Here is a 15,000-nt window from a genome sequence, read left to right on the forward strand (position 1 = left end):
GTTGGCCAGTCGAATCGGCGCTTTGTCAGAGTAGGTTTAGAGAGACAGAGGGATCAGGGGGATGCAATGGAATCTAGCTACTAGGTATTTTTTTCGGCAGAGATTCGTAAAGTGTGTCTTTAATGGCCCCCAATGTATGCTAGATTCCATAGCATCCCCCCCCCCCCCCGCCCTCTCTCTCTCTCTCTCTCTCGCCTATTTGACTCGCCGACATTTTGGTTGTTTGGTTGTGTACATTAAGGCCGTTAAGGATGCACTTTGTGAATCTCTGCAGAAAATAAGTAAAAATGATAAATGAAGGATACAGAGGCGTGTTTGTAGGGGTGATAACACTGATTGATAACAATTGAAGCGATTATGGAACACAGAGGGATTCAGTGTCACGTGGTCTTCCGTCTTTGGTGGAAGATGTTTATCCGTTCACGTGGATCGAGTTGTTGGGATGAAATTCAAGGCGTGCCCTGTCCACTGTGATCCTATATACTGTATATATATATATTTCTTTTTTAAGGTTATTTTTTCTGAGTGGGGCAGTACCATTCATATTTATGATTTTATTGGATAGAGATTGTGAAGATAGACAGGGAAGTAAGGAGGAGAGAGCATGTCAGGTCAAGTCAAGTCAACTTTATTTGTATAGCACATTTACGTACAGCAATGCTGAGCCAAAGTGCTTCACAGTAAAAATAGATAAAATGCAGGAAATAAGTAAGCACAATGCACACAATACAATGTAATACAAAATATGGTCAAATTAAAAGAGAAGATAAAAGGACTAAAAACAATAAAACAATAAGACAATAAGAGCCAGGGACCTACAATAAAAACTATAAAATAATAAAAGCCAGGGACCGATAGCTAGGTGGGGGGGAAGGCTAGGGAAAACAGGTGTGTTTTAAGGAGAGATTTAAAAATCTCCAGGGTCTGAGCGGCCCGTACGTGGAGGGGGAGGCTGTTCCAGAGTTTAGGTGCAGCAGCCGCAAAGGCTCTGTTCCCCCTGGTTTTCAGCCTGGTTCTGGGCACCACCAGCAGCAGCTGGTCTGCTGATCTGAGGGATCTGGAGGGGGTGTGGCGGTGCAAGAGCTCAGAGAGGTAAAGGGGGGCCAGTCCATTTAGTGCTTTAAAAACGGTCAGGGATAATTTAAAATCAATGCGGTAACGCACAGGCAGCCAGTGGAGCGAACACAGAATTGGACTAATGTGTTGATACTTTTTTGTCCTCGTAAGGAGGCGCGCAGCCGCGTTTTGGACGAGTTGTAGGCGGCGGAGCAGGGACTGGTCGATCCCCACGTAGAGTGCGTTACAGTAGTCCAGGCGAGTAGTGACAAAGGCATGTGTCACACTCTCCAGGTTCTTCTGGGAGAGGTAGGCCTTTGTCAGCAGGGCATGGGCCAGATTCGAACCCCATGCCGACATGGGCATATGTGTGCAGTGCTAGACCGCTGGACCACCCCAGGCCTCTGCTCCTATCTTTAAAGGAAGTTTTTACTTGGGCTTTCTGTGGGATCCTACATGATGTGATCGCCCTATGAAGTTAAGGCTAAAGGGAGAGACAGAAAAGGAAGCAAAAACAACCCAGATCAAATAGAATTGAATTAAACAGCCACACCGAGAGGCTATTTCCAAAGGTCTGAGGCTGTTAGCAAAGGTCGTGCCGGCTTGCAAGCAAACATAAAAAATGGAGATGAAGATGGAGCTTCTCCAAAGCCTCAGTAATTCCACGAAAAGGCATTACTTCCCCAGAGAGAGGTGGGCAAGACATTCACAGCCATTGGGACACGATCCAGGGTCACTGCAATACAATAATTGGGGGTAGGATAGTGAAAACAGAGAGAGGGAGAGAGAGAGACAGAGAGAGAGAAAGACAGAGAGAGGGACAGGGAGAGAGAGGGAGAGAGAGAGACAGAGAGAGAGAAAGACAGAGAGAGGGACAGGGAGAGAGAGAGACAGAAAGAGAGAGAGAGAGAGAGAGAGAACGCAAGGGAGGAATAGAGACACGAGGAAGGGTTAAAGAAGGAGTGAGAGGGTTATAAAATAATACAGTATGTGTGGGTGTGAGGGAGGAAGGGGATTCTGCTCAACATATAATTACCACATTTTAAAAAGCTGCCTGAGAGACAGGGGGCACCAATGGAGAGTGACAGGAGGGATGGGATGCATGCTATGGACAACAATGAGAGGGATAGAGAGAGAGAGAGGGGGGGGAGAGAAAGGGGGAGAGAGAGAGAGAGAGAGAGATGCCATACGATGAATAGTTGATGCTTAACCAACGTTGATGCTTAACTGAAGTTATGTGGGAATATTTTCCCTCCTGTTTTTTTTTTTAAATTACCACTCACTTGCTTCCCTCTCCGCTGATGCGCACACACACTCGCACACACACACACACACACACACACACACTCGCACACGCGCACGCACTCGCACACGCACACACACTGAAAGCTGAATTTGGCTGATATGGTTGGCATGGAAACCACTTGCTTATACATTCCTTTATATCTAAAGACAGCAACAGAGGGAGGAATGCACATTCATTTATTTAGCCTTGTAAAAAAAGAAGGGGAAAACAAGAAGGAACAGAATGAAGGAACTAAAGGTGGTGAGGTCAAGGTCAAGACAGATGGAGAACCAGATTAATGTTGTATAAAAGGTTGTATGAAAGCTTTCAGAGGGAGGGGTGGAAAGAGGTAGGGAGGGAAAGAGATAGCGTTTGAGAGAGGCTGTGTTGGAGACGAGGGGAGTTGGAGAGAGGGAGGGTTGGAGAGAAGAGAGAGAGAGAGAGAGAGAGAGGGAGGGATGGAGAGAGGGAGGGAGCTCTTGGAGAAGAGATGAAAGATGAGAAACTTTAGTGTGATGGAAGTATCAGAGGGGATTTGGAGAACCTTACTGTACTCTGTATGTAAATAAGGAAGGAGGAGGAGGAGGCTGAAGAGAGAGAGAGAGAGAGAGAAATCTCAGGTCTAGAGACAGAGATGTGTGGGTGAGATGGAACATGAAGCCTATAGAGTCATGTGGGGGAGTTGTGTGAACTGAACTGTGTGTGTGTGTGTGTGTGTCTGTGTGTGTAAATGTGTGTGTGTGTGTGTGTGTGTGTGTATAAACATGTGTGTGTGTGTGTGCATGCTTTGTACGTGTGTGTGTGTGTGTATATAATATACATGCACACATGAGACATTTCCAGCATCAACACCAATCCCCATCAGGTTGTTGAGTCGGTTGTCTATCAGTCATCAGTCCACCATTACAGGAAATGTAATCTCTTCTATCTCTCTTTCTCTCTCTCTTTCTCTCTCCTAAATCTCATTTAACCTTTCACTTCTGGTTCAAGCCGAGCAAAACGTTCTATTATAGGAACCCATCCGTCCAGTCGCTGAACAATTATGATTTACCGTCCGGCTAATAATGTCCTATTGAACGACAGTTTACGCACTGAGCCGAACCATCTCACCGGCTTTCGTCTCACAGCTTTCGGTTACGCTGCCGCCAACAGGGCGAATACCTGGATGCGATTGGCCGTCTTGTGTGCCTCGAATACCTTACCAGTGGACGACTGTGTTTTCCTCCAGCTGAATCCTCCGTTATCGTGGATCACTGGGCCAGATGCAGACGCAGGTGCAGCGATTATGCACCGAACAATAAGCACGTCGTCGGGTCCCGTTTTCAGCCATTAGTTTACAGTCGCCGTTTACACACGTGCCATGCGGTGGTGTATTGTCTGGGCAGTGATAGGACACAATACTGGCCCTCATCACAACCTGTTGACTAATGAGGTGGTCTGGATCTATTGTTGGGAGTTAAGCTGTGTGGTCGGTCGGTCGGTGTGTGTGTGCGTGCGTGTGTGTGTGTGCGTGTGTGTGTGTGTGTGTGTGTGCGTGTGTGTGTGTGTGTGTGTGTGTGTGTGTGTGTGTGTGCACGTCTGTGTGCGTGGGTGTGCGTGTGCATGCGCGCGTGTGTATGTGTGTGCGAGTGCGTGTGTGCGTGTGTGTCTGCGTGCTGGGTTGCACAGTAATGCCCTCTCTCATTGTGTTCCGATAGATTATTATACAGTAGTTGTTTTCTGAGCAAACAAGATGTCTGGAGGCTTTTCAGCTCCCTGATAACATTTGTCATATCTGCTCATTTCCTTATGCTGGATAAAAAATAAAAAAAAGAGAGAAAAATGTTAATCTCTCAAACAACAGCTTTTTTTTTTTGCCAGTCAAATGGTTCCTACTCTTGTTGTTTAACCACTCTGAACACGCGTATTACCCTACAGGATCCGTTTTACATTAGTTTCAGGATAATTGCAACCTGTAGTAGAATATCTTTGAATTCATTTTCCATGCCCAGTCGTATTTGTTATGCTACGTTTTGGTTCCTTTCTGTAACACTGCTGGCACTGTTCAGCAAGTCAAATGGAACCGCAGTATTTCCGAGGCCCTCCCAGTATATTTAGCTACTTCCACTCTATCACACTGATTGACTTCCCCCCACGACTGATCACTACAATCAACCACACTTCACCATCCTAAAATAGACACCACAACTGACCATTTTCGGGCTTGGACTTCCTGTAAAGGGGCGGGGTGGGTAAATGGATCATAATAGTAAATCCAGTTCACATGGACGGTGTCCCAGAGGGGCCAGTTGGACTTGGCACCACCCCGTGGGATTGAGTGTTTGCTAAGGAGCTTGGTGCTAATCTGTCAGCTACGCTGATACGGCGCATACAGCGGCGCCCACCGACCACAGATCCGACCGCCTTTGTCTCTCTCCATTGTCCCCGCTTCCCATCCGCGGTGTTACGACTTCCCCTTCCTGCATGGTGGTGAAGCCCATTATGTTCCGCTGTTCTACATGATAGGATGAGAGAGGGGGCCTCCATAATGGCACTGTGTTGCAATTAGGACCAATCCCTGAAGGTCAGAGAACTAAAATAAGCACGTGTCCCGGTACCCGGGTTTTCTCTCTTTCTATCTCTCTCTCTCTCGCTCTCGCTCACTTCTTTTCTCTTTCTCTCTCTCTCTCTTCCTCTCTCTCTCTCTCTCTCCCTCTCTCTCTCCCTCTCTCCCCCCCTCTCTCCCCCCCCCTCTCTCTCTCTCTCTCTTCCTCTCTCTCTCTCTTCCTCTCTCTCTCCCTCTCTCTCTCTCTCCCCCCCCCTCTCTCTCTCTTCCTCTCTCTCTCTCTCTCCCCCCCCCTCTCTCGCTCTCTCCCTCTCTCTCTCCCCCCCCTCTCCCTCTCTCTCTCCCTCTCTCCCTCCCCATCTTCCTCTCTCTCCCTCTCTCCCTCCCTCCCTCTCTCTCCCTCTGTGTCTCTCTCTCTCCCATCACAACTTGAATTTAATGACGACACACTCAGTCCCAATCCCCCCCCTGTGCCCCTATGTGAATAATTCCACCGGCTCTCTCGGTCCTTATTGCCTTCCTCCCCCCGTCCTTAACGCCCTCTGCGTCTGTGTGATTCTTTCCCCATCGCCATGACTACACAGTCTACTGGCAGGTGGACAGGTGGTGTCCCAGGGCCGTAGCTTTAACCTGTCACCGTGATGAGTGGGGCTGTGAAGAGACCATTAAGACCGTGTCAGAGTAGCCCTCGTGGGGGACTGACCTTGCCCGCGCGCGCGCACACACACACAGGCCACAACCTGGTCTCACACGGCAGACTCCAAACGTGTAGCTCGCAGGGGTGCGCCTGCTATGTGCGCCTGTCGGGGCTTCTCTCGGGATTATTCCATTTTGAATTGCACTTGCATTAATTAGTTAGGCCACATTTAGGGTTAGGGCCTAACTAATTAATGCAAATGCAATTCAAAATGGAACAATCCCGAGAGAAGCCCCGACAGGCGCACATAACAGGCGCACCCCTGCGCTTTCAAACGAGCGAACGTCGGAATTCGACGTTTGGATGCGATGGAAAACGTCGAATTCTGACGTCTGCCGTGTGAGACCAGGCTGCACAGGCACACACAAACACAGGCAAACACATGCATGCCCGCACGCACGCACACACACACACACACACACACACACACACACACACACGCACACACGCACAGACAAACAAAATCCGACCAGTTAGATGTGGCCCTTGGGGACTTCCGTCTTGGCTTCTGTCTCAGTGGTGGTTGGAGCTTTGAATATGTAAATGACAAAGGGGCCAGACACACACACACACACACACACACACATACGATTCACGACTCAATTAATGTTCGGGTTGAATACAACAGCAATAATCAACAGAAAGAAAAACTCGCGAGGACATCATACAACAACATCAACCCAAGGTGAGAATACAATCGTTGTTTACTAGAAGCCACTGTTCCCCATTAGACTCTGACAAAGACTTGTTATATATGGATTATACACTTTGCTATATACTGAAAAGATCTTCTAAGACAAGTGCATGTCAAGGACTGATTACTTCTTCACGGCACTTAGTCCTGAGGCACTTTTCACTCTCCATCCTTCTTCTAAATTCCCCACCTATCTTCTGTTCTCCAAAGAGCCAGCACCAGCAGTTGTCCCTGAGCCCCCCCGAGGGACATAACAAAGTTTAAGAAATGGTCGGAATGGAAGTTCAGTAAGAGGTCAAAACAGACATCTACAGTATTCACAGGACACACACACACACAGACACAGACACACACACACACACACACACACACACACACACACACACACACATCCATCCACAGGGTTGGGGATAAAGACAAGGCCGAGGCCGAAGCGTCCCTCAGGCCTCATGTTGATTGTTATTCCCTCGTTCCCCCTCACGGTCACACGTCCTCCCCAGCCACCCTGCCTTCCTTCATTCTGTCTTTAGACCGCCCTGCCTTCCTTCATTCTGTCTTTAGACCGCCCTGCCTTCCTTCATTCTGTCTTTAGACCGCCCTGCCTTCCTTCATTCTGTCTTTAGACCATCCTGCCTTCCTTCATTCTGTCTTTAGACCATCCTGCCTTCCTTCATTCTGTCTTTAGACCGCCCTGCCTTCCTTCATTCTGTCTTTAGACCGCCCTGCCTTCCTTCATTCTGTCTTTAGACCATCCTGCCTTCCTTCATTCTGTCTTTAGACCATCCTGCCTTCCTTCATTCTGTCTTTAGACCATCCTGCCTTCCTTCATTCTGTCTTTAGACCGCCCTGCCTTCCTTCATTCTGTCTTTAGACCATCCTGCCTTCCTTCATTCTGTCTTTAGACCACCCTGCCTTCCTTCATTCTGTCTTTAGACCATCCTGCCTTCCTTCATTCTGTCTTTAGACCGCCCTGCCTTCCTTCATTCTGTCTTTAGACCATCCTGCCTTCCTTCATTCTGTCTTTAGACCGCCCTGCCTTCCTTCATTCTGTCTTTAGACCGCCCTGCCTTCCTTCATTCTGTCTTTAGACCACCCTGCCTTCCTTCATTCTGTCTTTAGACCACCCTGCCTTCCTTCATTCTGTCTTTAGACCGCCCTGCCTTCCTTCATTCTGTCTTTAGACCATCCTGCCTTCCTTCATTCTGTCTTTAGACCACCCTGCCTTCCTTCATTCTGTCTTTAGACCATCCTGCCTTCCTTCATTCTGTCTTTAGACCATCCTGCCTTCCTTCATTCTGTCTTCAGACCACCCTGCCTTCCTTCATTCTGTCTTTAGACCACCCTGCCTTCCTTCATTCTGTCTTTAGACCGCCCTGCCTTCCTTCATTCTGTCTTTAGACCACCCTGCCTTCCTTCATTCTGTCTTTAGACCATCCTGCCTTCCTTCATTCTGTCTTTAGACCACCCTGCCTTCCTTCATTCTGTCTTTAGACCATCCTGCCTTCCTTCATTCTGTCTTTAGACCATCCTGCCTTCCTTCATTCTGTCTTCAGACCACCCTGCCTTCCTTCATTCTGTCTTTAGACCACCCTGCCTTCCTTCATTCTGTCTTTAGACCGCCCTGCCTTCCTTCATTCTGTCTTTAGACCGCCCTGCCTTCCTTCATTCTGTCTTTAGACCATCCTGCCTTCCTTCATTCTGTCTTTAGACCACCCTGCCTTCCTTCATTCTGTCTTTAGACCACCCTGCCTTCCTTCATTCTGTCTTTAGACCACCCTGCCTTCCTTCATTCTGTCTTTAGACCACCCTGCCTTCCTTCATTCTGTCTTTAGACCATCCTGCCTTCCTTCATTCTGTCTTTAGACCATCCTGCCTTCCTTCATTCTGTCTTTAGACCACCCTGCCTTCCTTCATTCTGTCTTTAGACCACCCTGCCTTCCTTCATTCTGTCTTTAGACCGCCCTGCCTTCCTTCATTCTGTCTTTAGACCGCCCTGCCTTCCTTCATTCTGTCTTTAGACCGCCCTGCCTTCCTTCATTCTGTCTTTAGACCGCCCTGCCTTCCTTCATTCTGTCTTTAGACCACCCTGCCTTCCTTCATTCTGTCTTTAGACCGCCCTGCCTTCCTTCATTCTGTCTTTAGACCATCCTGCCTTCCTTCATTCTGTCTTTAGACCGCCCTGCCTTCCTTCATTCTGTCTTTAGACCATCCTGCCTTCCTTCATTCTGTCTTTAGACCATCCTGCCTTCCTTCATTCTGTCTTTAGACCACCCTGCCTTCCTTCATTCTGTCTTTAGACCATCCTGCCTTCCTTCATTCTGTCTTTAGACCATCCTGCCTTCCTTCATTCTGTCTTCAGACCACCCTGCCTTCCTTCATTCTGTCTTTAGACCACCCTGCCTTCCTTCATTCTGTCTTTAGACCGCCCTGCCTTCCTTCATTCTGTCTTTAGACCGCCCTGCCTTCCTTCATTCTGTCTTTAGACCATCCTGCCTTCCTTCATTCTGTCTTTAGACCACCCTGCCTTCCTTCATTCTGTCTTTAGACCACCCTGCCTTCCTTCATTCTGTCTTTAGACCACCCTGCCTTCCTTCATTCTGTCTTTAGACCACCCTGCCTTCCTTCATTCTGTCTTTAGACCATCCTGCCTTCCTTCATTCTGTCTTTAGACCATCCTGCCTTCCTTCATTCTGTCTTTAGACCACCCTGCCTTCCTTCATTCTGTCTTTAGACCACCCTGCCTTCCTTCATTCTGTCTTTAGACCGCCCTGCCTTCCTTCATTCTGTCTTTAGACCGCCCTGCCTTCCTTCATTCTGTCTTTAGACCGCCCTGCCTTCCTTCATTCTGTCTTTAGACCGCCCTGCCTTCCTTCATTCTGTCTTTAGACCACCCTGCCTTCCTTCATTCTGTCTTTAGACCGCCCTGCCTTCCTTCATTCTGTCTTTAGACCATCCTGCCTTCCTTCATTCTGTCTTTAGACCGCCCTGCCTTCCTTCATTCTGTCTTTAGACCATCCTGCCTTCCTTCATTCTGTCTTTAGACCGCCCTGCCTTCCTTCATTCTGTCTTTAGACCGCCCTGCCTTCCTTCATTCTGTCTTTAGACCGCCCTGCCTTCCTTCATTCTGTCTTTAGACCGCCCTGCCTTCCTTCATTCTGTCTTTAGACCATCCTGCCTTCCTTCATTCTGTCTTTAGACCATCCTGCCTTCCTTCATTCTGTCTTTAGACCGCCCTGCCTTCCTTCATTCTGTCTTTAGACCATCCTGCCTTCCTTCATTCTGTCTTTAGACCGCCCTGCCTTCCTTCATTCTGTCTTTAGACCGCCCTGCCTTCCTTCATTCTGTCTTTAGACCACCCTGCCTTCCTTCATTCTGTCTTTAGACCATCCTGCCTTCCTTCATTCTGTCTTTAGACCGCCCTGCCTTCCTTCATTCTGTCTTTAGACCATCCTGCCTTCCTTCATTCTGTCTTTAGACCGCCCTGCCTTCCTTCATTCTGTCTTTAGACCACCCTGCCTTCCTTCATTCTGTCTTTAGACCGCCCTGCCTTCCTTCATTCTGTCTTTAGACCACCCTGCCTTCCTTCATTCTGTCTTTAGACCGCCCTGCCTTCCTTCATTCTGTCTTTAGACCGCCCTGCCTTCCTTCATTCTGTCTTTAGACCGCCCTGCCTTCCTTCATTCTGTCTTTAGACCGCCCTGCCTTCCTTCATTCTGTCTTTAGACCGCCCTGCCTTCCTTCATTCTGTCTTTAGACCACCCTGCCTTCCTTCATTCTGTCTTTAGACCGCCCTGCCTTCCTTCATTCTGTCTTTAGACCGCCCTGCCTTCCTTCATTCTGTCTTTAGACCGCCCTGCCTTCCTTCATTCTGTCTTTAGACCGCCCTGCCTTCCTTCATTCTGTCTTTAGACCATCCTGCCTTCCTTCATTCTGTCTTTAGACCACCCTGCCTTCCTTCATTCTGTCTTTAGACCACCCTGCCTTCCTTCATTCTGTCTTTAGACCACCCTGCCTTCCTTCATTCTGTCTTTAGACCGCCCTGCCTTCCTTCATTCTGTCTTTAGACCATCCTGCCTTCCTTCATTCTGTCTTTAGACCGCCCTGCCTTCCTTCATTCTGTCTTTAGACCGCCCTGCCTTCCTTCATTCTGTCTTTAGACCACCCTGCCTTCCTTCATTCTGTCTTTAGACCGCCCTGCCTTCCTTCATTCTGTCTTTAGACCGCCCTGCCTTCCTTCATTCTGTCTTTAGACCGCCCTGCCTTCCTTCATTCTGTCTTTAGACCGCCCTGCCTTCCTTCATTCTGTCTTTAGACCGCCCTGCCTTCCTTCATTCTGTCTTTAGACCGTCCTGCCTTCCTTCATTCTGTCTTTAGACCGCCCTGCCTTCCTTCATTCTGTCTTTAGACCATCCTGCCTTCCTTCATTCTGTCTTTAGACCGCCCTGCCTTCCTTCATTCTGTCTTTAGACCACCCTGCCTTCCTTCATTCTGTCTTTAGACCGCCCTGCCTTCCTTCATTCTGTCTTTAGACCGCCCTGCCTTCCTTCATTCTGTCTTTAGACCGCCCTGCCTTCCTTCATTCTGTCTTTAGACCGCCCTGCCTTCCTTCATTCTGTCTTTAGACCGTCCTGCCTTCCTTCATTCTGTCTTTAGACCGCCCTGCCTTCCTTCATTCTGTCTTTAGACCATCCTGCCTTCCTTCATTCTGTCTTTAGACCGCCCTGCCTTCCTTCATTCTGTCTTTAGACCGCCCTGCCTTCCTTCATTCTGTCTTTAGACCATCCTGCCTTCCTTCATTCTGTCTTTAGACCCCACTCACACATCCCTCAGTCGTACACCTCTCCTTTTTCTTTCTTTCTTTCTTCTAGGTCTATCTTAACCTTGACCTTCCAAATGTGTCCTCCTCCTCCCCCGCATCCTCCTCTCTCTCTCTCTCTCTCTCTCTCTCTCTCTCTCTCTCTCTCTCTCTCTCTCTCTCTCTCTCTCTTATCCTCCACCACCCCACCACCACCCTCCTTTCTCTCTCTCTCTCTCTTAGCCTCCACCACTGCACCACCACCCTCCTCTCTCTCTCTCTCAGCCTCCACCACCCCACCACCACCCTCCTTTCTCTCTCTCTCTCTCTTAGCCTCCACCACCGCACCACCACCCTCCTCTCTCTCTCTCTCTCTCTCTCTCTCTGCTCTCTTCATGGGGTCATTTGTGAAGTGACAGAAGTGTTGTGTGGACTGGGTAAATGTTCCAGATCACAGGAGAGAGGGCTCTAGATTGCACTGCAGTTGCAACAGGTTGTCGAACGGTTTTTAAAGGGAGGCTGGCTGGTGTGTTTCTGGTGTGTTTCTGGTGTATTTCTGGTGTATTTCTGGTGTGTTTCTGGCGTGTTTCTCCAAAGCAATAACGCCCCGGCCCGTTCCTTGGCCCTCGAAGGAGGAGAGGCGTGATTACCGAGTGATACAATTAAATGAGAAAAGATGACGGATGATTCAAACGTAATGACATTATCTGTTGGTTTCTCGTTATGCCAGATTTGTTTCACGTGAAAACCGCCAGCTGTTTCGGTCGTGTTTTCGCCGATTGCTTTTCGAAGTGTCGAGTTCTGGGACAGAAAATGCTAATCAACTGTGTTGTTTTCGGATACGTTTCGCTGACAGTTGAAGCAAACAATTAATAATAATTAATCTGATGATTGTCATATTCCGTCTCTGGATGATGAGAATTGAATTATTTACTGTTTCAGCACAGCAGTAATCACCTTAATTTGATTGTCTGACTTGTCACTCATCGCTGCTGTTTGCGCTCATCAAAAGCAGCGTGATGTCAGGGAACATTTTTGCCGCATCATAACAGGAAATGTCCATAAATGCACAGTGTATTTTTAGTGTGCAAGATCACACTTAAGTAGTATAGGTAAACAGGGCTGTAAGTGCACATCAGTGGAGGCTGGTGTCCATTCCATGCTTTACAATGAGCCTGTCCTCTGATTTCCACCTCCTCCCACCAGCCTCCCCAGGTGCACATTAACAGCTGATATGAATACTGTGTGTGATCCCAGAGGGGAGGTCTGAGTCAGTGCACACTGGGGAGCGTGTGTGTGTGTGTGTGTGTGTGTGTGTGTGCGTGTGCGTGTGTGTACGTGTGTGTGTGCTGTGTGCGTGTGTGTACGTGTGCGTGTGTGTGCATGTGCATGCATGCGTGCGTGTGTGTGTGTGTGTGTGTGCGTAGGTTAGGATTACTAGGCGAGGGGACTGAAGGAGGATGCTTGCGTGTCTGAGGTGCGTCAGTGTCGTGTCAACGAACGTGCCGCTCGCGCCGCGTCACTCTCTCTCTCTCACCACCGCAGATAAAGACCGCTGAGCTGGATCTGACAGGCTCGCTGCTGGAGACACCGACTGTCACTAACAGATACCCGCAGCACACGCACACACGCAAGCGTACGCAAACAGGCTCATGCTCTCAAACACACACACTCACACACACACACACACATACACACTCACTTTCTCTCTCTCTCGCTCTCTCACTAACTCCTCCCACACACACCGATGTAGAAGCACACCAAAAACATCACACACACACACACACACACACAAATCAGGCAGTACTATGGCGTTGCACTGGATTTGGTGATAAATGAGAAAAGCTCGATTCAGGCAGCAGAATTATCTTTTCTCAGGCTCCCGTGTCTCTCTCCCTCCCTCTCCCTCTCCCTCTATCCCTCCCTCTCCCTCTCCCTCTATCTCACTCCAAACAAATGGAGTCTCTCAGATGAATGTAAATGATTGCCCTCCCCTGCTCAACTCAATTAGAATAAACTCAACCTTTCCTCCAGCTTTGTGAGTAAATACCCATAACCCGCCTGCTATCCTCTCCCTAGATTTGATGCTATTTCAACAGCTTGCCTCAAACTCAGCACCAGCAGCAACCTAGTGTTTTGGTAGTCTCTCTCTCTCTCTCTCCCTCTCTCTCTCTCTCTCTCTCTCTCTCTCTCTCTCTCTCTCTCTCTCTCTCTCTCTCTCTCTCTCTCTCTCTCCCTCCCTCCCTCCCTCTCTCTCTCTCTCTCTCTCTCTCTCTCTCTCTCTCTCTCTCTCTCTCTCTCTCTCTCTCTCTCTTTCTCTTAGCTTTCCCTCTGACACACTCAAACACATACACACAGACGCACACACACACACCTTACACACCTTACACACCTAACACACACACACACACGCACGCACACACACACACACACACACACACCTTACACACATAACACCCACACACACAGACACACAGACACACACACACCTTACACACCTAACACCCCCCCCCCCCCCACACACACACACACACACAGCGTAGAGACTCTACATTAGCGGTGGATCGGGCCGTGGCGAGCGTGCGTGTGAGCAGTGAGGCACCGCCGCAGCTGTTAGACCCGTAGTGTCTTATCCCAGGCAGCAGCAGCGGCGGCGTGTTTATTCAACAGACTCTCGGAGCGTCAGCCTCCACGCCGCCGCCGCCGCCGCCGCCCGCTGATTGACGAGCCCCGTCCCCGTCATCCCCCTTCTGTTCTGCATCAAAGGGAAACCAGAACCAGCCTCCTCCTCCGACACCCGACTCACCCGACTCAAAGCGTTACATTCTTTTACCTTTCAAAAAGACGCATAACTTAGACGCGTAACAACGACTCGACTCGACGCGAAATCTCCCACAAAGGCCTTGGGTGGTTTTATCGAGCGCATTGTCTATTTTATCGGAGACTGCGACGGAGGCGTTAAGTAGTGTGTGTGAACTAACATTGAGTTCATCGTTGTCGTGTGAACTTCTCCTTTTCGCCCCTCCGTACTGTATGTGACGTCTCTTGTATCGTGACGGAAGGATGATGATATATATATATATATATATACACGCACACACATTATATATATATATATACAGTATATATACAGTGATGATTCATTTTGCGAGAACTCATATGTTTCCATACTGTATATATCTATATATGTATACAGTATGGAAACAGATGAGATCTCTCAAAATGAATCATCACTGTATCAGTATAATGTGTGTCCGTGTGCGTGCATGTGTGTGTGTGTGTGTGTGTGTGTTCCGTGTGTTGCTCATTCATGTGTGAGTGTGTGTAAGCGTGTCCCTGTGACGTGTCTTGTTTCGTGACGGAAGGAGGATGATTCAATGGGCAGAGGAGATATAAATATAAATATACATATATACAGTGATATTTATTTTGAGAGAACTCATATGTTTCCAATAGAGATGACGTGGACTGGATGTGACAGGGTATGACAGGGTATGACAGGGTGTTAGAGGCCTGGAGGATTCAGCTGGTGGCTGGTAGCGGCAGACTATGAACGTGACGTCATCCACGATCCCTCGCCAAACTTCTGGATTATTCCTGAAAAGCCATTTAGGTCGCCCTGCTTTGCATAAGAAGCCTGGAGCGCGGTGTTTGACAGGGGGGCTCGGGGAGGAGAACATTTATGGAAATGTTTATCTCCAAAATCATTTCAAACAGGAGGCCTCCAGCAGATTATGTCATGCTGTTTCGCATGTGTGAGGGACATTTTTTTCTTTTCTTTCTTTCTTGGGTCTACTGTCCAGACCCTCCCTCCGGTTCCAGACACACCGGATGTGACTGGTTAGATGTGTCCCTTGGGGGCCGCTGTAGTGGCGTCTGTCACGGCGGGGGGGCCTGTGAATATGTAGATGTGATGATGGGGCCTGGG

At 48.7% G+C, this 15,000-nt stretch overlaps 1 protein-coding gene across 3 annotated transcripts in view; it reads left to right on the plus strand.

Annotated features, from left to right (window-relative positions):
* grin2bb (glutamate receptor, ionotropic, N-methyl D-aspartate 2B-b) overlaps positions 1-15,000 on the plus strand; it is a gene marked incomplete at its 3' end in the record, with an annotated part of 61,569 nt that overhangs the window by 1,519 nt on the left and 45,050 nt on the right. The window lies entirely within an intron of this gene.

Source organism: Nansenia antarctica, assembly GCF_963989245.1.
Source record: "Nansenia antarctica genome assembly, chromosome: 2".
Lineage (NCBI taxonomy): Eukaryota > Metazoa > Chordata > Actinopteri > Argentiniformes > Microstomatidae > Nansenia > Nansenia antarctica.